Source organism: Tamandua tetradactyla, chromosome 21 (assembly GCF_023851605.1).
Source record: "Tamandua tetradactyla isolate mTamTet1 chromosome 21, mTamTet1.pri, whole genome shotgun sequence".
Lineage (NCBI taxonomy): Eukaryota > Metazoa > Chordata > Mammalia > Pilosa > Myrmecophagidae > Tamandua > Tamandua tetradactyla.
This window is the reverse complement of record NC_135347.1, coordinates 17,135,323-17,161,784: the sequence shown is the minus strand read 5'-3', so window position 1 is coordinate 17,161,784 and position 26,462 is coordinate 17,135,323. Positions and strand designations below refer to the sequence as shown.

The 26,462-nt window shown below is 35.7% G+C and overlaps 1 protein-coding gene across 18 annotated transcripts in view; it reads left to right on the top strand.

The window, feature by feature from the left end:
- Nucleotides 1–26,462, top strand: part of APC (APC regulator of Wnt signaling pathway) — a 220,943-nt gene that overhangs the window by 11,049 nt on the left and 183,432 nt on the right. The gene's annotated exons all lie outside the window — the stretch shown is intronic.

The window sequence follows — 26,462 nt, the reverse complement described above, 5'->3', positions numbered from 1 at the left end:
ACCTATTACTAATTAATTTTCTCATTTAGCCATTAAGGAGCACACTGGTTAGAATAATGGAAATATTAGCAAGAAAACTGGAGCAGGTGAATATTTTGGGGGCTCTAATTATTATTTTCTTTAAAAAATTACATCATTTAAAATACCATATATAATTAGAAATGATCCCTAATCTAAGTAACATTATCATAGACTTACACCATTTAAATGTTAGAAAATAATTTACCTGAATAAAATCATATTGAGATAAAAATCATTTGAAATTTTAAAGGTACATTTTTTAAGTAATGAAGCTTTATTTTTAGTATACATGAAACTTGAGATTATTTTCTTCAGTTCTTGTAATGTACCCCATTATTAATGGTTTATATAGTCATTATAGAAGATTTAAGAAATGCAGGGAAAAAACCATATAATATCAATAAGCCTGTCACGCAGTAAAAATTGAATGTAGTTTTGCTCTCCTCTCTCCTACAGCTCTACTCCTTCCCCTCCCCTTTTTTTCTGTACCTACAACTTCTTTCTCCCTTTCAATCATAGTATATATGTGTGTGTATATCTCTTTTTTTTTAACATTAGGTAATATGTATTTATTAGAATATTTTGTACATCTTATTTTAACTAACTGTATAATATACCATTGAAGAAATTTTTCTTAACTATTCCCTGTAGTTGGTTATTTAGTTGTTTTACATTTTGTTGTCAGTTGTGCAGTGAACATCTTAGCACATAATGATTTTTTTCCCTTTATTTTGATTTTTTCCATAGATAGATTTAGAAATGAAGTTACAGAATGCATAAATACAAACATTTTTAAGGTTCTTGATGTATATTACCAGGTCATACATCTTATAGGCCCAGTAAATCTTAGTTGGTTTGAAATTAATTATATATATTAGGAAGAAAAATTAGGACCTAAATAGTTGCTGATCTTGAGTGATAGTCTAGGTCAGTCTTCTGTTCACCTCCAAAATTTTCTTTCTTTTTTGTCTTTAAAATATATTTCAAATGGTACATAACCATTAAGTTCTTCATTGATGTTTTACTGTAAGTAAACACACATGAAATCATTACTCAGATCAAGAAATAGAACTTTGTCATTATCCCAAAAACTTTTCTCCCTGTTGTATTCCTGGTCTCAAAGAGAAAGCTTTTAACATATCACTGTAAATGCATTCGTTGAAGGTTAGTTTTGTTTTTGTTAAAATTTTTGTCAGATTAAAGAAGTTCTCTGCTATTCCTAGTTTGCTAAGCATTTTGTTTTATATCTGTTTTGTTTGAATTTTAACTGATACTTTTTTCCCCACATTTGATTATCATATGAATTTTCTCCTTCCTCCATTCATATATTGAATTATATTTCGTTGGGTTTTTAAAAACTTTCAATTTTGAAATAATCTTGAACTTATACGACAATTACGAAAACAATACAAACTCATACAAAGAACATCAACATACCCCCACTTCCCCATATACCCAGATCCACTAATTTTAATACCTTGCCTCCTTTGCTGTATCATTCTGTCTGTCTATCTTTAAATCTTTCATCAATTTATCCATCCATTTTTGAACATTTGAAAGCAATTGGACACATCATACTCCTTGAACAAACACATAGTGCTTCACTTAATGCAATTAAGTATACTTACCAAGTTCAAGAAATTCAACATTGAAATAAAGCTGACACTCTATAATTCTGATTTTTTTCTTATGTCTCAATAATATCCTTTTGAGCCTTTTCTCCTCCATCCTATCCGGGATTATGTTTTGCATTTAGTTGCCATTCTCTCTTTATTTTCTCTCTCTCTTTTAAATTGTGGAAACATGTAAAAATCTTACTATCCCAGCCTCTCCCAAGCATACTATTCAGTGGGATTGATCACGTTCATGATGTGGTAGTACCCTTACCACCATCAATTACTAGAACTTTGCCTTCAGTCCAAACAGAAAACCTCCATTAATTTTGCATTAGTTCCTCATTACCCCTGGCAACCTGTGCTCTACTTTCTATCTCTGTAAGTTTGCACATTCTTTGATATTTTCTTTGTGGTTACCATCAACTTAAATTTAACATCTTTAATGTACACCAATCTTGTTTGGTTTGATACCAGCTTCAATAGCATATGTAAAATATGTTTGTATACTCCTCTGTCTTTATGTAGTTCTTGTTACAAACTACATATTTACACATTGAGTCCCCAAACCATTGATTCATCAATATTTTATGCATTTGTGGGTTTTAGATCCTGTAGGAAATTTTAAAAAATGAAGTTACAAGCCAAAAATATAATGATACTTAGGTTTGTATTTATCCATGTTGTTCCCCTTACTGGAGATCTTTATTTCTTCATGTAGCTTTGATCTGTTGTTAATTATCCTTTCCTTTCAACCTGCACAACTCCCTTTAACTCTGTAATGCTAGTTCAGTGGTGACAAACTCTCTCAGCTTTTGTTTATCTGAGAATCTTCTTAATCCCACCTTCACTTTTATAAGACAATTTTGTTACCGGACAAAGGATGTGGGTTTTTTTGCCCAACATGCTCAATAACCAATTCCTGAGACACCAGAGTTTCAGAGAGAGATAGAGTTTATTACTAGGCACATAGTAGGAGAACAAATGGCCTAGCGGCCCAAAATCTGATTCCCCGAACTGTATTAATTCTGATAGTTTTATTAGAGAAAAGATGGTCAGGGTTTAGGATAATGAGCACAGTGGCCCCAGATGATTTAATTAGAGGTGATCTAATTATTGAGCATGCACAGATTGATTATATGTTTAGTTACATAATGCGTGTAAGAAAATGTCGGAATGAGGTATAGGTGACTTGTAGGTTAAAGTCTAAGCTGTTGCGCATGTCAGGTGGGCCCATTTCGATTAGATCCAGGCTCAGTTATCAAGATTACTTTGGATTTAGGGTGGGTTAGTTCTGGGCTGACCCAAGACCATTCATTAATAAAAATTAGAAACTGTCTTTAGTGATTACAGGACTCTAAAGTTTAGAAACTGGATAAGGGGACTGTAAAGTTTAGAAACTGGATAACTGGGTACAAATGAAGTTAGTCACAAGGTTTTTGCCATCACAGGGGCAGAAGATTAGGGCTATACGATGTCAGATCAAGGCAGCTGGCTTACAATTTAGAGATTTCAGGCATTTCCTTCTGTCTATAAAGCAAAAAATGAATATCTGTATAATGATTCCTACTTTCTTGGTTACAGTTCTGCCAGATACAGAATTCTTGGTTGGTACAGCACTTTAAAAATGTCAGCCTACTTTCTTCTTGCTGCATGATTTCTGATGAGAATTCAGCACTTAATCTGATTGGGCCTCCCTACTATGACACATTGCTTCTCTCCTCTCTGGTGGTTTTCAGAATTCTCTCTTTTCCTTTAACATTTGCCATTTTGATTGTAATATGCTGTGAGGTGGGTCTATTTGACTTTATTCTTTTTGGAGTTGTTGATCTTCTTAGATGTGTAACTTCATGTTTTTCATTAAATTAGGGTAGTTTTCAGCCATTATTCACTCTGCCCCCTATATTTTGCTTTAAATGTTAAACTAAACTGATTCCTGGGATAAACCTATTGCAGGGTTCATTTTGTTAATATTCATTTATGATTTTGGTTTTGATATTCATGAATGAGATGGTCTGTATTGTTATCCAGGTTTGAAATCAAGATTATGCTGGCCATATAAAGTTAGCTAACCCTCCACAAGTTCTGAAAGAGTTGGTGTATGACTGGAATTATTTCCTCCTTAAATGCGGCTAGAACCTGTCAGAAGTCGTCTGGACTGGATATTTTCTTTGTGGAAAGGTTTTTAATTACTAGTTAGATTTCAAATTTTTAAGTCTGTTCAGGTTTTATGCCTCTTCTTGTGATGATTTGGACAGTTTGCCCCCAAGCACATGCCTTTTTCATCTAAATTTTTAAATTTATGAAAAAAAAAGTTTATAATGAATGTTCTGTTATCCTTTAAATGGCTTCAGGATTTGTAATGATATGTTCTCTTTTCACACTGATATGGGCTATTTGTTCTTTCTCTTCTTTATTCCTTTATCAATCTCATCAGAGATTTAGTAGTCTTCCCAGAAAACTGAATTTTGGGCTCTGCTGATCCTTTCTATTGTATGTTTATTTTATGTATCATTAATTTCTGCCCTGTTTCCTTTCTTCACCCTCTTTGGATTTACTTTGCTGTTCTTTTGCTAATTTCTTGTTGTTCGTTAATTATTTACTTTAAAATGTTTTTCTGGTTTCATTGTGATTTCTACTTCGACTATTGGGTTGTTTGAGAAGTATTATATTTTTAAATTTACAGACACATGGAGATTTTCTAGTTATTTTTTGTTTTGATTTCTAACATTGCAGTGTAATCAAAGAATAGAATATGTGTGATTTCAGAGCTTTGATGTTTATTAAGATCTGCATTATGGCCCAGTAATGGTCCTCTTTTTCTCATGTGCTTGAAAAGAATGTTTATTCTGCAGTTATCGGGTGCCATGTTCTATATATTTTCATTAGGTTATTTGATAGTGCTGTATTTCAAGTCTTTGGTATCCCTGTGGTGTTTTGTAATTGGCTGTAACAGTTACTGAGTATCTTAGTTTGCTCTGGGTTGCTATGACAAACACCAAGAAATGGGAAGGCAAGGAGAATTTATTGTCTGATGGTTTTGGAGGCTAAGAGTCCAAAATCAAGGTCTTTATTGTACTTTTGTGACTCCAATTTAGTATGTTAGACCTCCTTGTTCCATCTCTTGCCTTCATATCTGTGCTTTTCCTTCTTTTTGTCCTTCTAGACTTCATATAGATAGTTTCTTCTGATCTATGTTAAAGTTCATGTTTTCTTCAGCTCTCTTTAGTCTATTATATAACTCATCCAATAAGTTCTTAATTTAGTGCTAGAATTTTTATTTGGTTCTTTTGCAAATCTACCACGTCACTTTTTCATATTTTTCAGTTCTTAGCAAAAATATTTAACCTCGACATTTTGTGCACTTGAATGTAGTAAGCAAAGTGACCTTTCAGTCTCTGTGTTGTGAACTCTGTATCTGATTCTGTTGTCTGTTGCAGAAATAATTTGAAATATATAACAATACATAATTTGAAATCTTCTAACAATACATAATTTGAAATCTTCTAAAGAAGATTGTAATTTGTTGTTGCCAAGCACCTAGGGCAGACTGGTAACAGACTGGGACCATCCTAATCCAATTTCAAGATTAAGTTTTTTGGGCCATCTAGATGACCTGAAACTGTTCTCAGACCACGGTTTCCTTCTGTTTCCTCTTTACTGTTAGTGTGCACCCCTTGGGGTCCCAGCCCAAAGTTGGGACTGTAGTTTTTACTAGAGTCCTCACTTTTGATAGGCTCCAGACTCTGACTTTTGTCCCTAGCCCTGTGAGGCAGGCAACAAAAACAAGGTTCAGTCTCTTAAATGCTGCTTCTTTGTTGGCAGAGTCCCAAAAAGACAAAAGCTGAGCTCATCTTTCTGGTTTCTCAACTTTTGGTGGACTTGAGCTGGTAATTAATTCCTCACTATGTTGGTAGTTCTTTGATGCTTTTAAGAAGATGATTTTAACATTTTATCTAGCTTCTTTAAAAAAATGTACTAGAAAAGTTGTAGTTCTCTAGCTTTTTGTCTTCAAGAGGTTGTTGGAAGGCCGTATAGTTTCTTTGACTAACTTGCTCAAGGAAGACTTAACATTTCCACATTAGTCATTACTCTTTGCTCTTAAGGCCCTGTTTATAGTACAAATGAGATACCTGGAAAAGGTAATATTAAGCTATTATTGCCTTTTTTAATACTTTAGCATGTTATTGATCAGATTAGTTCCTGTCACTTTGCAGAGCTCCAAAGGAACAGGACAGGGAATATTTTCTTTGAATAGAGAAGTCAGAAATACTTGTAGTATTTGGGTAGTACATTGGGATAGGATTTGTCCTTCATGTAAGCAAAGAATATAATGAGAACATTTTTCAAGTTGAGAGTGTGTGAATAGGAAGGGAGAATACACTGAGCCAAGGAGGGACTACTAACAAACTGTTTCTTCAGTATTTTTATTGAAGTAGTGGTGGGGGTTCATTTTCAATAATTAGTGTGACAACTCTAAATTATATATCAGGTGGATTTTGTGATTTTTATTTTTTTGTACATCCCAGGCACAGAATAACATATTTTTACCGATATCTATTTAAAATATATGTATTATTTCCAGCTGAATTCTGAGATTAAATCTATGAAATATGGACGCCAAACACAAAGGTTACAAATTCTACCAGGCAAACTAAATAATATTATTCTTTAGGTAAACTGAGAGTCATCTGCGGTGGTGTTACAGAGTTGAAAATTTAGAGTCACATAACTCTTATTTTAGGGATGTGGCGATATTAATCACAACTGTTAACATGAAAAGTCATCCACTACTTTGTGATTAAATAGATACATCAACAAAATACAAAATTGGTTCTTTTGGAAGAAAACTTAAAATTCTTACATTTGTTTAATGGACTCTCTTTTTCTGCTAAAAGGAAATGCTAAATTGAAAATGCTTGTTAATTATACTTCTTTCAGTTTCCCATTATAGTAAAGTAGCTCTTTCTTCTAGGTTTTTTCATCTGCCATGAAAAACTGAGGGGTAAAACAAGGTGGGCTAAGAATTTTAGGACTGGAAGAGTCCTTAAATATCATTGTTTTACAAGTACACCCCCTTTGCACTCATTTCCCATATTAAATGTATGAAAACAGAGACCTTGGGAAGACTGGTAACTTGACTTGCCCAAAATTGTTCTGGACTAACATCTGGATCTCTCCCTTTTCATAGTTTCTGAAACTCTTTTCAGCCAGGCAATTACTAGGATGATGATTTATCCGTAACTATTAAGATCTGATAAAATATTAATGCATCCTATCATTCATGTATTCATTATAAATGCAATTAGTTTTATACTTTCTAAATTCAATTCCTGAGCATGGTGTTTAATTTCTGACATGTGCTCTGTGTGGCTAAATTCAGACATTACTCAATCTCAGGATTTAATATCAGTGCTACTCCTGAGTTGGACTCAAACATATATGTTTTCTGGAGATTTTTACTTTAAGAATATCCCCTATAAAATGGTCTTATATTAGATTAAGAACCTCAGACAGTGGAGGAATGATCCTTTCCTACTGCAATTACATTCAGCAGATTTGATCAATGTGCTTAACTCTTCTTTCCCAAAATCCTAATACTTGGCTCACAATTGAAACACATATTTTCCTTATCATATTCCTCCATGCTCATTAAAGATTGGCTTTACTACCTCTGTTTAATTAGGCCTATGGCTCTTCTTATTTTAGTCATTCTTTGATTTCTTCTGTCTTCTTTGTCTTTGCCATAGATCCTTTGATATTTTAATATTTCAGTATTATGGTTCTCTGTGGCTTTCTAATTCTAATACAAAAGTTTTTCTTTTGTTTTCTAATAAACATCAATTTACATATTAAAAGTACTTAAAGAAGATATTAGCTATCAATTAAGAAAAATTTGTAGGTTTGAAAATTTGTTAAAACTGCACAAAATTTACAGGTTTACTTTTAGTTATTGTGCTCGTTTGGTTGAACCTAAAATTATATCATATACATTCTGTGTCTCAGTTGAAACTAAATTATGAATTTTCACAGAAATTGAATGCTTACTCAGAAGCCAAAAGTCAAACAGGAGAAAAATCAGTTCTGTTGTGCCAGAATAATGCTTTATGTTTAAAATCCAGTTATTGCTTTATTTTTGTAGAAGAATTTATGAAATTACATATTGGTAGAATTTTTCCCCCAACTTAATATTTTATGATGAGTTGCCACATGTTGTGATTTCCTGTTAGTTTATATTTGATTAATGAGATTCTTGACTTATTCTAGAATTAGGTTAACTTTGATAAAAGGTTTGCCTCTCAAATCAGATGACAGCCTGTTAATTAAATACTGTTATTAGGACCTTGAGGATTGGACTTGAACCATGAGAATATTCTCACCAAAATGTTAAATGTTAAGAATTAAAAGAATAGCTGAATGGGAAAATGAGTCTTTTAATCTTTGACCAGTGTTTTGTGCAAAAGGAGGTTTTTGTATATGATTATTTTTTATTCTGTTTCAAATCTATCTCAGTTTTACTGAGTATTGAAATCTTTTATTTGACTTTTAACTGGTTCTGATCAAAGTTGCTGAGGGTCCTCTATAAACCTGGTAGTGGAGACTTCTGGTTTTATTGCTTCTGTTACTTATAGTCATCATTTGATTTAGTTGGGGTAGTTCATATGATTTTTTTCATACCTACCAAACATCTCCTTATTGTGTTTGTTCAAGTACACAGTTTTCATTGAAATTAAAGGCCAGTCATTGTTATAGGAAAAAAAAATCTCTCAACAAGAAATGTATTCAGATTTCTAAGTCAGAAATAGTTACTTTGATTTGGTAGAAAAAGAAACGTAGATTCAAGTCTTTGGATCTGCCTTTCACTATCTTTATGATCACAACAAATCATTTAACCTTCTTGTGATTTAGCTTTTACATCTACAAAATGGGGATATACTATGTTTTTATGCCTTTTTCAAATATTTTCTGAACTGATGTAGGGAGCAACTACCTCAGGTAACTTCTAAAAATGATTTATACAGAAACTAACAAAATTGTATGTGAGTACTTTTATGTTACCAAAACCAGATTGTTTCCTGTCGTATCATCTTTTCTAGAGTTGTGGCATTTAACTTGCTTCTTGGCCTTAAACTTAAATGTTGGTACTAATATGATACCAAGATAATGGTGGGCTAAAAAAGTGATAAACATCGTTTTAGATAAATACTGAAGTTGTTTTAGGTCTCTCCCATTTTTAACATAAAAAAATGCAGCTTTGTCAGAAAGCAAACTTAAAAATTTATATTTGAGCATATATTACATACATGTAGTACACATTTCAAAAAGTACAAGAATATGTATGACATGAAAATAAATCTCCTACACCTGTCCCTCGGCTACCCTCTCCCCTCCCCAAAGATCATAGTCCCCAGAACCATAGTCACCAGAACCCTAAAATTTCACCAACATAGCTGTGGTTGTTGTTTAAGATGGCAAAAATATTTACTATTATAATAGAGTCTAATTTGTGTTTTAATCAGAGATTAGCATTCTGTAATCTTATGTATTTAAGAGTTCAAGCTTCAGGACAGTTTTTTACTTTAGAAACTATGAAACAGATACTAGAAAGTGGATAATCAGTTTTCTTTCTTTCTTTTTTGTATGCTGGGGTCACATTTCATTCTTTTTCTATGTGACTATCCCATTACTACAGCACCATTTGTTGAAATTTTTATTTTTTTGAAGTGCACGGGCCAGGAATTGAACCCAGGTCTCCTGCATGGCAGGTGAGAATTCTACCACTGAACTACTATTCTTGCACCCCTCAGATTGTTTTTTAAATCTGCTCATTCAATCCTTCATTATGGAAATCCTACTGGTTTTGGTTTTAAAGTGGTCCCATGAACTAAGGTAATTTGGAAAAATCTGGACAGCATTTGCTAACCATTCAAGCATATGGTTATGAGGAATTTCCATTGTGGATTGCCAGAGCAAATTGAGAGAATCTGGATAATTTTGCTTGCTCTGTGTCTACAGTAACAGCTTTTGCCATATGTCTCCTGAACAAGCTGTAGGATATATTAGCTGTTTCTGATCAGTTTTCCATTCTTCATTTTCCATTCAGCACTAAATATGTATTGTATTGAGAGTCTCAGGATATTTCTGCCTTAGTTTAACTCCTTCATCAGTTATAATAGTGGCTTTAAGTATAAACAGAAGTAATAGTAGTGATGAGTGTGAAAAAAAGTCTGTAACTTTGATAGCCAAGAAAACAATTTAAAAACAACAAATTGACTCAAGTCAAATTAAATAACAAAACGATAATTATGCAAGTGTGCCATTTGAGAGCCTTTAAAATGCTTAGAAGTGGCAAACTCTGAAATTGCCTGAATTGACTCAATAGATGCTATATTATGTAAATGCCAGGTGGTTAAATGTTAAGAAGGGGTTAACCTTTTAAAGGTGTATAAGAGGATGGCAAATCAAATACCTATAGGAACCAGGCAGATAATGTAAATGAGTAAAGTGTGTATAGCATATACCACCCTTAGTACTTCTGCTAATGGAGCCTCCTCTGGAAATTGAACTTTTCTGCACACACTTTTAATCAAGTGTCAAGCAGATACATCTTATTGGCAGAGCCATATTTACATGCCTATATTCTCATTGCCAAGGGAAGCTAGAAAAGCTAGACCCTGACTTCTAAATATAGGAAAAGTGTTTAAGAATTGTGCTGCTACGTTAAATGTCTGAAGTCATGCATATTGCATTTATATAATATATGATGATAATAAAACAAGCTTTGTTGTCACTACTTATTAATAAAACTTTGGCATCTGAAAGGGACAAAGACCTTTTCCTCCAATACCAAAATCTGATTTTTTTCATCTATTGTGACATAACCAGTTACCCCCAAAATTAGTAGTTTAAGACTGTAATAAACACTATCTCTCATGATTTATATTAGTCAGGATACAGCAATGGTTTAGCTGTACGGTTTTGACTCAGGATCTCTCATGAGTTGCATTCAGGGTGTTGCCTAGGACTATAGTTGTCTGAGGACTTGACTGGGGCCAGAGAATCCATTTCCAAGGTCACTCACTCATTCATATGGCCAGTAAGTTGGTTTAGGTTCTGGCCCCAGATTGGCCTCCCCACAGTTACTTGAGTGTCCTCATGATATTGTGGGTTGTGTCCAAAGTGAGCAACCCAAGAGACCAATTAGGAAGCTACACTATCTTTTATGACCTAGCCTTGGAAGATCATGCAGTCCTGCAGTATCTTATTGGTTACATAGGACAGTGCTGTTCAGCACAGGAGGGCACTATATAAAGGCATGAATACTTAAATGAATATTTAAAGATTGTTGGCGGTCATCTTGGAATGTGATTGACATATCCCCCCAACCTTAAACCTCCCTTCTCATTTAAATGAGGATTTTATCAGCATTCTTATTTTTAATATCTATGGTAATCTAAGATGAATTTATACAAAAAGAGAAAAAAGAACAAACTCTAAGGCTTTTCAAAATTACCTATCTTTTTCTTACTTATACACTGCACAGGGAAATGCTTACTGATTGCCAAGTTTTGTAATCAGTTTGATGGCTGCTGAAAAGAAAACTTACGTAAACTAAGAATGTTAAAAATACTAAAGCTAATTTCTTTTTATACAATTATAGGAACCATCCTCTAGGGTTAATATGATTTGGCAGAACCTTGGGCAACTTCCTGTATATAAATGTTACTGCTTTAATTTAGCCATTAGGTTCAGGTATCACCCAGAAATTTGAATGGATTCAGAGCATCTTTCATTCACAAAATAATGAATTCTGACTATAATCTGCAGTAACTTAAGACACTGGAATATTTATGCTGCTGTAATAGTATAGAAAAACAAGACAGCCACTATAAGATGAAACAGGCAAAAATCGGCCATATATTCTTTTTGAGGATAATCTTTAGAGGAGTAAGTATTAGGAAGAATTAATTCTGCAGAGCGCACGTTTAGCGGGGAGATGGGATGTGAATCAGTGAGTTCTACTTAGTTCAAAATGTCTCACCTAGACCTTCAAGTGAAATACCAGATAGACAGTTGGAGATTCAGAGAACAGGGCTTGGATGAAGATATATTTGAAATTTAACATCATATAGTCATCCATTGGGAGGACTAGGTGAGGTAATTGGTGAATAGAGAAAGCAATTCTAGAACAAACCCTGAGGCACTAGATCTTTTAGAGGAGTAGAAGGGGCTTTTGAATTTCTGTAAATGGGGAAATTCCTAAGACTATGGGCAAGCATAAGCCCATGAAAAGAAGCAGGCCTACCCTGCATTTCACGTTTTACTTGGTCACACCTTCTTGATAGAGGGCCACATTCTGAAGGAAACCACTAGCCAATATAGAACTAATTTGCAAAGATTGTGAAAGATATGTGCTACTTTGGTTTGTTTGTTTTTGTTAGTGCCTCACTCTTAAGGAAATCTCTGTCATAGCACTAACTGGATACAGACTTAAGGAGCAGACCACTTGGACTAAGTCCCAGAGTTAACACTTTAAAACATTAAAATGCAAAATATGAAACAAGATTCCAAGATAAACAAAGAATCAAGACATGATGGTGATAACTGGAAAATATGCTTACCTAGCTGAGCTTAGCAGTCTACTCTTTGTACTTAGTTTCCAGAAGGACATTAACCAGACCTTCTCGGTTCTGCTTATAGGACTAAGATAACATAGTAGTATCAAGACCACCCTGTGACCCGGTGAATCAGTGTCTTCCTCCTCAAAAGACAGAAGTTTGCCATTCCTGAGTGGTCTGCTAAGAAAAGAGTCATAAAGGCCCTATATGAGTTTGTATGTCAGTATCTAAATCTAATCACTGAGGCTGGAACAAGACATGCTTGAGACAACACAGGATTGAGAAATTTCATAAAGATCCAGTGTCATCATTGACCTAACAAGAATGCATTATGCAGCCATTACTTAGTTTTTTATTCCTACCCCCTTTTCTTTTACCCCTTTCCTTAAAAACCTGAACTGACATCACCACTTTGAGCTGATTTGGGGAAGGCTCCCCAAGTGCCCTTGCAATAAATCACCTTCTTACTGAGACATGTTTCTCCTTTGTAGCACCTGATTGGGTGGGCCCTTCTTTCGGAAAAAGCCATGCTTGAGGTGTCAATTTGGCAACACCACCAGGAACCCCATACTGCTCTGAGATGCATCCTTGATCCATGTCTCATTGACCATGGGGTGTCCCTGGATCTGTCAGCTTCATGCCTAGCAACTGCCTGGGGATTTCCCTGGGGGACTGGGGCTGGAGATTCTGAGTAAAGCTTCTGCCATGGGTGGGCACTAGGTGCATTTGTATGATGGTTATTTTAAAGTTAGGATGTCCCTGTGCCAGGTAGATGTGTGATATTTCCTCTTCTGGTCTGTGTTTATTTTCACTTTGTCAGGCTGTTCATGCTGTGTTTGCTTTCTCTTTGTCAGTCTGCTTGTGCTGAGGAGACTGTTGAGTTAATTTAGGCCTATAAATGCAGACTCAGAGGGTTTGAGGCCCACCATCCACAATCCTAGATTTTTGGTTCCTCATTGGTTTTGTATTTTGTTGCTTTGAATTGGGGAAGCCATTTGTTATTGAGGAGCTCCTAGTTTGCATGGTTTATCTTAGTGATTTCTGCTAGTGTTGCTTAGCTGTGGGAAACTCTAAGGATGTGTTGACTGTGTCCCCTCTTGGGTATATTTTGAATAATTGGTATAAATTTGGAGGGCACTGTTCTAGTTCATTAGCAGCTGGAATGCAGCATACCAGAAACAGAATGGCTTTTAAAAAGGGGGATTTAATAAGTTGGTAGTTTACAGTTCTAAGATCAAGCAAATGTTCCAATTAAAGCAAGTCTATAGAAATGTCCAATCTAAGGCATCAAGGAAAAGATACCTTGGGTCAAGAAGGTCGATGAAGTTCAGGGTTTCTTTCTCAAGTGGAAGGGCACATGGCGAACACAGAGTTTCTCTCTCAGCTAGAAGGGCACATGGTGAGCAAGGCGTCATCTGCTAGCTTTCTCTCCTGGCTCCTGTTTCATGAAGCTCACTGGAAGGTGTTTTCCTTCTTCATCTCCAAAGGTCACTGGCTTGTGGGCTCTTTGCTTCTTGTGGCTATGTTGTTCTTCTCTGCTCTCTCTGAATCTCTATCACGCTCCAAAATGTTTCCTCTTTTATAGGACTTCAGAAACTAATCAAGACCTACCCAAATGGGTGGAGGCATGTCATCACCTAATCCAGTTTAACAACCACTCTTGATTAAATCACATCTCTGGGGAGGTGATCTAATTACAGTTTCAGGCATACAGTACTGAATAGGGATCAGAAGAAACGGCTGCCTTTACAAAATAGGATTAGGATTAAAACATGTTTTTTCTAGGATACATACATCATTTCAGACCAGCACAGGCACCCACTTAAGAAAAAGAAGTTAATTTTCTGTTGTAATACTACTTGACCACAATACAAATTAAAGGATGGGGAAGAGTGACCAAAGAATGGAACTTTAAAATTTGATACTATCATGCAACTAGATTTGTTTTGTAAAAGGAATAGTACATGAGATGAGATACCTTATGTCCCCACTTTCTTGAGTGTCAGATGGATGCAGACATTAAAGAGAAGTGTAAACTGTTTAAAAGATCCTATGAGGAGATCTAAGGAGCCCCTCTTAGCAGAAAAAGACCTTCTGTTGTTGTTTCCTCTTCTTTCCCCTCCTGCTGTGGCATCTCTAGCCCCACCTTATGATGAGGAGGAAAAGACAATAGGAGGAATGGCCTCTCCATCTCATGCCCAGCGTGGCATGCAGTTTGGTCAGGGATCAACCACTTCTTGGGCAGGGCAATTTCTGATGCAACAAGACCCACTAAGAATTGATGATCAGGGACACTCTTGTGGTTATGTCTTGTTCACACTCATTTTCTACATCTCATCTGCTCAACTGAAAAAACAATACTCCTGGTTATAGAGAAGGCCCTGATCATATGTGAAAATTGTTCCAATATTTGCCACTCATACTCCAAATTGGGCAGATACACATGCACTTTTAAATGTTTTGTTAACCCCTGAGGAGTGCCAAATGGTTTTAGATAAAGCCAGACAGAAGGCTGAGAGAAGAAACTTCACAGAACCCTGTCTTTGCAGCCCCTGGAGAAGCTATCCCTGAGGTGGACCCCATTGGGACCTAAATGAGGCTGGAGAGTATGCTCATTTAGACCACTTTAATGTATGCATATTAGCTGGGTTTAAGAATGGGATACCAAAGCAAAAGTCCCTTCATGGTTGTCAAATTGGTATTGCAAACATGGGTTTGTTTGTTTTTTTCAATAGAAGGGTGCTACAAAGGAGAACCATGTCTCTCACTGAGCAGGTCTGGTTATTGTTCTTCTAGGAACTAAATACAAAGAGTAGACTATAAGCTCAGGTCTGGTTATTGTTCTTCTAGGAACTAAGTACAAAGAGTAGACTGTAAGCTCAGCTAGGATAAGCATATTTTCCAGCCTTCAGTGGTATCAATGGTGTATCCAAATAAACGAGATAAAAATCCAGAAACCATTAATGAAGAAGACCAGACTTTGATCATACCAGGCACAGACTTTAATAAAATGATCCTCAGTGTGCTCAAGGAGACACAGGTAAACATGGAGAAAGAACTAAAGGCCATGAGGAGAACAATAAATGAACAATATGCAAATTTCGATAAAGAGATAGAAATGTTAAAAAGGAATCAAACAGAAATACTGGACTTGACACTACAATAACTGAAATGAAAAATCCCCTAGAGGGTTTCAACAGCAGATTAGATCTGGCAGAAGAAAGAAGCAGTGAAATTGAGGATAAGCCAATTGAAATGATTCAGACTGAGAGGAAGAAAGAAAACTAAAGAAAAAGCGGACAGAGCCTAAGAGACCTGTGGAACACCATCAAGTGTAGCAATATACACATTATAGGAGTGCTAGAAGGTAAAGAAAGGGGCAGAAGGAATAGTTCAATAAATAAAGGCAAAAAGCTTCCCAAATTTAATGAAATACATGAATATGTACGTTCAAGAAGCCCAGTAAACTCCAAACCGGATAAACGTGAACCACACCCAGAGTAGTCCAACTGTAGAATGCCAAGGACAAGGAGAGAGTTCTGAAACCTGCGTGAGAAAAGCAACGTGTTATGTACAAGGGGGTCCTGATAAGATTAAATGCCAATTTCTCATTAGCAACCATGGAGGCAAGAAGGCAGTGGGATGAAATATTTAAAGTGCTGAATGAAAACAATTCCCAACCAAAAATTTTATATCTAGTGAGACTGCCTTTCAGAAATGAGGGCAATATTAAGACATTCCCAGATAAGCAAAAGCTCAGGGAGTTTGTCACTACTAGACCTGGCCTACAAGCAATGCTAAAGGGAGTTCTTCAGACTGAAAGGAAAAGACCTAGTCAATGGTAAAGCAAGATAAAGAAATAAAGACACCCCCAACCCCCCAGTAAAGGTATGGGTAATTAAATGCCAGTACTATTGTGTTACATTTTTTGGTATATATATCTACTTTTTACTTCTTGCAGATTCTAAAATGCAAAGGCATAAAAAATAATGATAAATCTATGATTTGGGACATATGGTGAATAAAGATATAAATGGAAACAAGTACATAAAAAGGTGAGGCTAGGGAGGGGTACAGAAACAGTGTTTGTGTATGCCATTGAAATTAAGTTGATGTCAAAAAAAGGTGATTGTTACAGATTTAAGACATTGCATTTAAGACCTATGGTACCCATAAAGAAAATATATGAAAAATATATATGGAAAGTAATGACAAGGAATTCAAAATGGTACAATATAAAAACTAATAAATATGACAGTAGCCATTAAGGGAGAATTGAGGGACAAAAAAAACGTATAAGACTTACAAAAACCAAATAGCAAAATGGGAGAAGAAAGTCATCCATTATCAATAGTTACTGTAAATGATGAGTAAAACATATGGAATAAAGATGAATAATAGGGGGAACAAATGTTAAAATAAATTTAGATTGAAATGCTTGTGATCAGTGACGGGGAGGGGTTTGGGGTATGGTATGTACATTTTTTTTCTGTTTTCTTTTTATTTCTTTTTCTGAATAGATGCAAATGTTCCAAGAAATGATCATGATGATGAATAATGCAACTATGTGATGATATTGTGAATTACTGATTATATATGTAGAACAAATGATCAAAAGTTAGAATGTTTGTGTTTATTTGATGTTTTTTGATACTTTAAAAAAATTTAAAAATTGATAATAAAAAGATTAATACCCACACACAAAAAAATAGTTACTGTAAATGTAAATGGATTAAAGTCTCCAGTCAAAAGGGAGTGATTGTAGAATGGATAAGAAAGCATGACCCAATAAATATACTGTTTATAAGATACTTAACTTACATTCAAAGATGCAAGTAGGTTGAAAGCGAAAGGATGGGAAAAAGTAGTAACCAGATAGCAAATTTAATAGACTTTGTGTCAACATGGTTATGAGGGTCAAAGAACGTCACTATGTACTGATAAAGGGGACAATTCAATAAGAGAACTTAGCAATTATAAATATATATGAACCTAATGGCAGAGCCAAAAAAATGTATGAAGCAAATATTAACATATTTGAAAAGAGAAATAGGTGGCTATACATTAATAGTAGAAGACTTTAATACACCACTTTTAATAATAGATAGACCATCTAGACAGAAGATCATGAAGGCAACAGAAAACTTGAACCATACTCTAAACCAACTAGACCTAACAAACATATATAGAATACTTTACCTAACAGCGGCAGAATACACATTCTTCCCTAGTGCACAGGATCTTTCTCCAGGATAGACCATATGTTAGGTTACAAAACAAGTCTCAAAAAATTGAAAAATATGAAATCAGCGAGTGTAACTTCTTTGACCAAAATGGAATGAAGCCAGAAGTTATAACAGGGAAAAGTAGAGAATTCACTTTATTTATGTGGAAATTAAACAATGCATTCTTAAGCAATTAACGGGTCAAAAAAGAAATCATAGGAAATTAGGAAATATCTTGAGGTGAATTAAAATGGAAACACAACATACCATAACTTATGGGATGCAGCAATGACAGTGCTTAGGGGAAAGTTTATAGCTCTGAATGCATACATTAAAAGAGAATAAAGAGAACCGGGTCAAGACAGCGGCTTAACAACATGCGCGTTTTAGTTCATTCTCCAGGACCACTACTAAATAACCAGAAACAGTACAGAACAGCTCCTGGGGCCACGTCAGTGACCAGACACACAGCGTACCTCAGTCTGGACCAGCTGGACCAGCTGCGAGCACCCCCCAGAATCGTGAGCTCCCAAAGCTGCACCGGCCAGCGCCCCTCCCCCACAGGCCGTTTCCCAGAGGGGAAAGGAAAGGACTTTACCAGCAGCAGGGACTGGGTACAATCAAACGCCAATTGTGGAACTAATTAACAAATTCTGACTACTAAAAATAGGCCCCCAGCTTAGGTGAACCTGATCAAAGCGGTGGTTGCTCAGTTTTGCCCCGGCGCTAAGGGGGCAGGACTGACAGAAAGAAAAAGAAGGAAACAGGTTTTTGTGGTTGTGTATCTACAAAGGCTTGACTGCCTCTGGATACATCGGCAGGACATTTCAGGCTGCAACTGCCCTAGGCATAGGCTGGGCTCTTTTGGGAGCTTGTCTGGAGCCTGTGCCTTCCCCAGGGGAGGGGTGAAGCCCAACTCAGGTGGAATCCCCCCATCAAGGAATTCAGACCCCAGGGCTTGGTAATTTGAAGCCATTAAAACCAGCCCACAACCTCTCCTCTGTCTCCACCACACCTCCAGCAGGGAGAGTCTGCCAAAGTTAAAGGTACCGCATCATCTTATGCTGGTGGAACCTGCAGTCAGACAAGCGCCACACACAGGGCAGGATAAGAAAAACAGAGTCCAGAGACTTAACAGGAAAGTCTTTCAACCTGCTGGGTCTCACCCTCAGGGAAAACCGATGCAGGCAACTCTTTCCTCCTGATAGGATGCTGGTTTGGTCTGGGAAAATCTGGCTGGGGTCTATAATATCTAAGTAGACCCTCCTAAGTGTGTGTGTGTGGAGGGGCAGGCACCACAGAAGCAGGGCAAGAAACAAGAAAACAAGAACTGAAAAATTCTCCTCTGTTAAACAAAACTTAAGCTAAAGGTCCAGATAGCTGAACTGAATGTCAAAGAACAGATAGACAACAAATTCATCCAGCAAGAAAACCCTAGATAGAAGAAGTGAAAGCACTCTCCAGAATAAACTAATTAAGGTAATTAAATGCCTAGACACCAGCAAAAAAAACAAATCACACTAGGAAAATTGAAGATATGGCCCAGTCAAAGGAACAAACCAACAACTCAAATGACACACAGGAGCTGAAACAATTAATTCAGAATGTACGAACAGACATGGAAAACCTCATCAAAAACCAAATCAATGAATTGAGGGAGGATATAAAGAAGGGAAGGAGAGAACAAAAAGAAGAAACTGAAAGTCTGAAAAAACAAATCACAGAACTTATGGGAATGAAAGACACAGTAGGAGAGATGAAAAAACAATGGAAACCTACAATGGTAGATTTCGAGAGACAGAACATAGGATTTCTAAACTGGAGGACGGAACATCTGAAATCCGACAAGAAACAGAAACTATAGGGGAAAAAATGGGAAAATATGAGCAGGGACTCAGGGAATTGAAAGACAATATGAAGCACAAGAATATACGTGTTGTGGGTGTCCCAGAAGGAGAAGAGAAGGGAAAAGGAGGAAAAAAACTAGTGGAGGAAATTATCACTGAAAATTTCCCAACTCTTATGAAAGACTTAAAATTATAGATCCAAGAAGTGCAGCATACCCCAAAGAGAAGAGATCCAAATAGACATACTCCAAGACATTTAATAATCAGAATGTCAGAGGTCAAAGGGAAAGAGAGGATCTTGAAAGCAGCAAGAGAAAAGCAATCCATCACATACAAGAGAAGCCCAATAAGACTGTGTGCAGATCTCTTAGCAGAAACCATGGAGGCGAGAAGACAGTGGGATGATATATTTAAATTATTAAAAGAGAAAAACGGCCAACCAAGAATTCTATATCCAGCAAAATTGTCCTTCAAAAATGAGGGAAAAATTAAAACATTTTCAGACAAAAAATCACTGAGAGAATTTGTGACCAGGAAACCAGCTCTGCAAGAAATACTAAAGGGAACACTAGAGACAGATACAAAGACAGAAGAGAGAGGTGTGGAGAAGAGTGTAGAAAGGAAGACTATGAGTAAAGGTAAAAAGAAGGAAAATTAGATATGACATATAAAATCCAGAAGGCAATAATTGGAGATGAAGGGATACAGACTGTACAACGGGACTGGATATAAAAACTCAGAAATGGACAGCACAATACTACCCAATTGTAATGCAATTATGTTAAAACACTGAATGAAGCTGCATGTGAGGTATAGGTTTTTTGGTTTTGTTTTTTTTGTTTTTTTTTCTTTCTATTATTGTTTTAATTCTTATTCTGTTGTCTTTTTATTTCTTTTTCTAAATCGATGCAAATGTACTAAGAAATGATGAATATGCAACTATGTGATGTTATTAAGAATTACTGATTGTACATGTAGATTGGAATGATTTCTAATTGTTTTGTTAATTCTTTTTTTAATTAATAAAAAAAAAAAAAATCAAGCACCAAAAAAAAAAAAAAAAAAAAAATCCAGAAGGCAAAATAGTAGAAGAAAGTACTACCCATGCAGTAATAACACTGAATGTTAATGGATTAAACTCTCCAATCAAAAGACATAGTCTGGCAGAATGGATTAAAAAACAGGACCTATCTATATGCTGTCTCTACTCAAAGGACACGAGGCCAAGGACGCAAATGGACATTTACACACCAATGTTTATAGCAGCATTATTAACAATTACCAAGAGATGGAAACAGCCAAAATGTCCATCAACAGACAGTTGGCTAAACAAACTGTGACATTTACATAAGATGGAATACTATGCAGCTGTAAGACAGAATAAAGTTATGAAGTATGTAACAATATGAATGGACCTTAAGGACATTATGCTGAGTGTGATTAGCCAGAAACAAAAGGACAAATACTGTATGGTCTCACTGATACGAACTGATATTAGTGAATAAACCTGGAATATTTGCTTGGTAACAGAGACCATCAGGAGATAGAAATAGGGTAAGATATTGGGTAATTGGAGCTGAAGGGATACAGATTGTGCAACAAGACTGAATATAAAAACTCAGAAATGGACAGCACAGTATTACCCAACTGTAAAACAATTATGTTAAAACACTGAATGAAACTGCATATGAGAATGATAGGGGGAGGAGGGCTGGGGCATAAATGAAATCACAAAGAAAGATAGACGATAAAGATTGAGATGGTGTAATCTAAGAATGCCTAGAGTGTATAACGATAGTGACTAAATGTACAAATTTAAAAATGTTTTTGCGTAAGGAAGAATAAAAGAATGTCATTACTGCAGTGTGCTGAAAATAGATGGTAATTAATATTTAAAAATTTCAACTAATGTGTGAGACTAAAGCAAAAAATGTTTATTTGGTACAAATCTATACTTTGACTAGTGCATCCCCTAATATAACTTATGTAGATAGTTAAGTACATGGAACTTTGTATAGGACATGAGATTTTGTTGGTTTGTCCAGGTGATGCCCTGATGAATCCCAGAGTGATTTGATCAGTGAGTGGAAAAGTATTTGCAAAGTCCCCTTTGGGGAATGGTGAGAACGGGGGAAACCTCAACTTCCCCAAGTTGAATTCTTGATATTCTCACAAGCAGTGTGGACAACCAGAGCTATAGGCTGAGCCCCCAGTCTTGGGGTTTGTTCATATGAAACTTAACCCCACAGGGGATAGGTCAAGCCTACTTAAAATTAAGCCTAAGAGTCACCCCCAAGAGAACCTCTTTTGTTGCTCAGATGTGGCCTTTCTCTCCAGCCAACACAGCAAGCAGACTCACCACCCTCCCCCTGTCTATGTGGGACATGACTCCCAGGGGTGTGGATCTTCCTGGCAGCATGGGACAGAAATCCCAGAATGAGCTGAGATTCAGCATCAAGGAATTGAGAAAAACTCTAGATTGAGCTGAGACCCAGCATCAAGGGATTGAGAAAACCTTCTCGACTAAAAGGCGGAAGAGTGAAATGAGATGAAGTGTCAATGGCTGAGAGATTACAAACAGAGTCAAGAGGGTATCCTGGAGGTTATTCTTATGCATTAAGTAGATATTACCTTGTTATCCAAGGTATAATGGAGAGGCTGGAGGGAACTGCCTGAAAATGTAGAGCTGTGTTCCAGTAGCCATGTTTCTTGATGATGATTGTATAATGATACAGCTTTCACAATGTGACTGTGTGATTGTGAAAACCTTGTGTCTGATGCCCCTTTTATCTACCTTGTCAACAGATGAGAGGAACATATGGAAAAAAAGTAAATAATAGGGGGAACATATGTTAGAATAGATTTAGTTTGAAATGCTAGTGATCAATGAAAGGGATCAGTAAGGGGTATGGCCTGTAAAGTTTTTTTTTCTGTTTGTTATATTTTTCTGTTGTCTTTATTTCTTTTTCTGAATTGATGCTAATGTTCTGGGAAATGATTATGATGATGAATATGCAACTATGTGATGATATTGTGAATTGCTGAGTGCATGTGTTGGGAATGTTGTGTTTCTTGTAATTTTTTTTAATTAATAAAAAATTAAAAAGAAAAAGAGAATAAAGATCTCAGATCAGAGACCTAACCTGTAAACTTGAGGATCTATAAAAAGAAGAGCAAACTAAATGAAACCAAGGAGAAGGAAGCAAATAAGAAAGATTAGAATGGAAATGAAATGGAGAATTTTAGAAACAAAACAATAGAATCAACTAAACCAAAATCTGGTTCTTTGAAAGATCAATAAAATTGAGAAACTGTTGATAATTGATGACTTTCTTCTCCTATTTTGCTATCTGTTTTTTGTCAGTAGCTACACTGACAAAGAAAAAAAAGAGGGAACGCAATGAGATAAAAGAACGTAGCATTTAGATAGTAGGGTGAACTAGAGGGATAGGAGATGTGGTTCAGAGATTAGAATTTAGTTCCCAGGATTAAAAAATTGCATTCCATTCATGGTGTGCAATCAGTGGGTTATCACCATGATTATTTTTTCAGACATTTGTATCACTCCAGAAAGGAATAAAAATAAGCTCATACAGACCATACCTCTTACCCCTCCCTCTAATTGAGTACTAGTATATCCATCTACCAAATTTATTTTACCCTTTACACCCATATTATTATTTTTTATCCATATTTTTTTTGCCCATCCATCCATACCCTGAATAAAAGAAGCATCAAACACAAGGTTTTCACAATTGCATAGTCACATTGTAAAAGGTGTATCTTTATACAATCATCTTTAAGAATCAAGGTTACTGTAACATAGCTCAACAGTTTCAGGTACTTCCCTCCAACCGCTCCAGTACACCATAAACTAAAAAGGGAAATCTGTATAATGCCTAAGAATAGCCTCCAGGATAATCTCTCAACTCTGGTTTGAAATCTTTCAGCCATTGAAACTTTATTTTGTCTCCTGTCTTTCTTCCCTTTTTTGGTCAAGAAAACTTTCTTAATCCCTTGATGCTGGCTCATCCCAAGATTTTTGTCCTATGTTGCCAGGTAGATTTATACCCCTGGGAGTCATGTCCCACATAGGAGGGTTATGAGTTCCCCTGTCAAGTTGGCTTAGAGAGAGACACCACATCTGAGCAACAAAAGAGGTTCTCTGGGGGAGTTATCAGGGTATTGGTTAAGATTTTGGAATTGGTGCAGTTATTGATGATGACATGGCCCTGACTATGCTCATGGGAGAGAGTCTTTGGAGTTACAGAGGTTAAGGAACTAAGAAACTAGGGCATTAAATGGGTTATTGTATAAATGTGTTGAAGTCACTGGGAGTAATGACTGAAATAAGTGTGATGAAGAGCAGTGTCAAAGTGAAGAAGAATGCAGGGGGCAAAAGTAGGTACATAGTATGTTGTCTGATTAAGTGAGTTATATAGGTTTCTGTGTTATAATATATTACCTCTATGTCAAACCCAAAGTGGTGAAATTCAGATTTTCTTTTGTGGAGAGTAGACTATGAAGAGAGTAATATATTTTAGTTCAAAAATCCAAACATCTGACATGGTCCTATGAAAATAATTTTGGCTAAACTGATTATGTCCCTAGCCTTGTATATAATAGATCACTTAATCCATATTCAGTATTAACTTCCATAATTAGCATTTATAACATTGAATAGCACTTTTTAGAGGAAGATGTATTCAGCTTTTCAAATTGGGATGTCAGAACCATTTCATCTTTCCTTATTGCCCTAAGAGTTCCCCTCCTTACCTTGCCATTGCTGTCCTTCCTCCCCTCATTGCTAGGCAATTAAAGTGGGATTTCTCTTCTAAGTTACTGGTAAGGTTCTAGTTTTGTGGCATTCTAGAGTGTAATGGTTAGAAGAATAGAATAGAATTCAGGCAAAAACAAAAAAGCAGTTTCAGGATGAAGATGAAGAGCTGTCTAGGGAATAGTTTAGTCTTTTAATGGGTCCCTATACCTGATCCTAAAGCAAGCACAAAATATTTTTTAGAGTTCTGTTGACATTTTGTCAGTGGTAAAGATAGAGAAATAAATAAGAAATGAGTAGGAGAAATAAATGAAAAATAAGCTGGTTATCCCGTGCCTATTCTGTTTTCATTTTTACTTCTTAAGGGTATTTTCTGTTCATTTACTCAACAAATGTTGAATTTCTACTGGATACGTGGCACAATGCTTACATATAGTTATGAAGGTGAAGAAAGACCTTGTTAATAAGCATGAAGTCTAATAAGAGGAAATAGATATGTTTTATGGGAAATTGATTTTGTAGAGATTTATACAAAGAACTAGGGGAGCATAGAAGAAGAAATATCTGACTGCTTGGGATAAGTAAAGTTAGTTTCACAGAACTGGGTCTTAAAATGTGAAAGATGAGGTCATTCATTTGTTCCATAAATATTTGGGTTCCTACCTTGGGACAGGCAGAATACTTAAACTGTTGGGAATACAGCGATGGACCTAGACAAAAGTCTTGTCCTTGAAGAGTTTTGTGAGAAAATGAGTTAGCATTGTTAGATAAAAAAGTGAGGATAAGAACCTTCCCATAAAACAAAATAGTGAGTACGATGAGTTGGTGGTGAGTGCGCAGAAGTCCGGCTGGTTAGAGTATAATTGGAGTAGTTCTGTTATGTGGTTAAGGGCCACAGATCCTAAAGGACTGGGCCCTGCACACCTCTCCAGCCTTAACTTCGTAACCCAACTACTCCAATTGTACTCTAGCCAGTTGGACTTCTGTTTTAAACCTTAATTTAAAAAGTTAAAGTTATTTTTCCCACGGGAAGGATAATTTAAAACATTCACTATCCTAAAACTGAAGCTCAAGATAAGAGCATATTAAGAATTTAGAAAAATTTTTTCCTTTATTTATATACATTATTTGAATACTTTATTCATTGGGTAAAATGGTTTTCTAAGGTGATTTTGTTTCATATTTTGTCTTATTAACAACACAGAATTTTAAAATAGCTCTTATCAAAACTGCTAAAATGACACCAAATAAAATTCTTGCCAAGTATAAAATTTAATGATTTTTCCTATTAAAATATATCCTAGTTGAGGAAATCTTTCGCCCTTAAATTAAAAAAAAATTTTTTTTTTATTGTATGGTATAACGTATATACAAAGCAAAGAAATAAAAAAGCAATACTTTTCAAAGCACTCTTCAAAAAGTGGTTACCTGTCCCATGGCCATTAAATTTAACTATAAATTAGTAACAGTATGCATATGATTTCTGGTTATTTCTCTTCTTGAGAAGAAACTAGGAATTAGTCCTATTACTTTTTGTGGATCTTGCTTTAATCATGTATCCTTCCTTATTTGAAATACCTGTATTTTGTCATTACCTATAGGATAAAATGTAAATTTTTTTAACCTAACATGCAAGGTGTGAGAGAGAGACAGAGAGAAGAAGTAGATGATGGAGTTTTATAAGTCAGGTATGGCATTTGAAATTTATTCTTATTTCATTGGTAAGCCATGAAACAGTTTGAAGCAAGATTTTAGAAAGCTTACACTGTAGGAGAAAGTAGATTAAAGAGAGCAAGAGTAGAGGGAAAAAGGTTGATGAGAGACCAGTGGTCTCAAAAGTAGGGTGCTTGCACTCCAGGAATGTCTAAGATGTCTATCTTATAAGGGTTTGAGAAGAAAAATTGGAATTTCTATTTCTTGTTTAATATATGGACTGACTATAAAACATGAGTATGATTTATAAATTATAGATTGTGTGTATGTATGTATATATATATATATACACAGAGAGAGAGAGAGAGAGAGAGAGAGAGAGACTGCTTAGTATTTTTTACCAGTAGCGATGTTCTATAAAAAAAAATTGGAGGTCACTGGTTCAGGCAAGAGACTGAGTAGCAGATGTGGACATGGAGAAAAGTAGAAAGGTTTAGAATATATTTCAGAGGCAGAGTTAATAGGGCTTGGTAATGTGGAAGCTGGGGCAAAGAGAGAGGATTTTAGGATCTTAGATTCAAGATACCTATTAAGTGTCCAATTGAAGATATTAGGTAGGTGTGGATATGTGCACCCATTGTTCCCAGCTGGGAGCCATTGATCTATAACTATTTAGACTTACGGGACTGGATATTGATAGCAAAAAG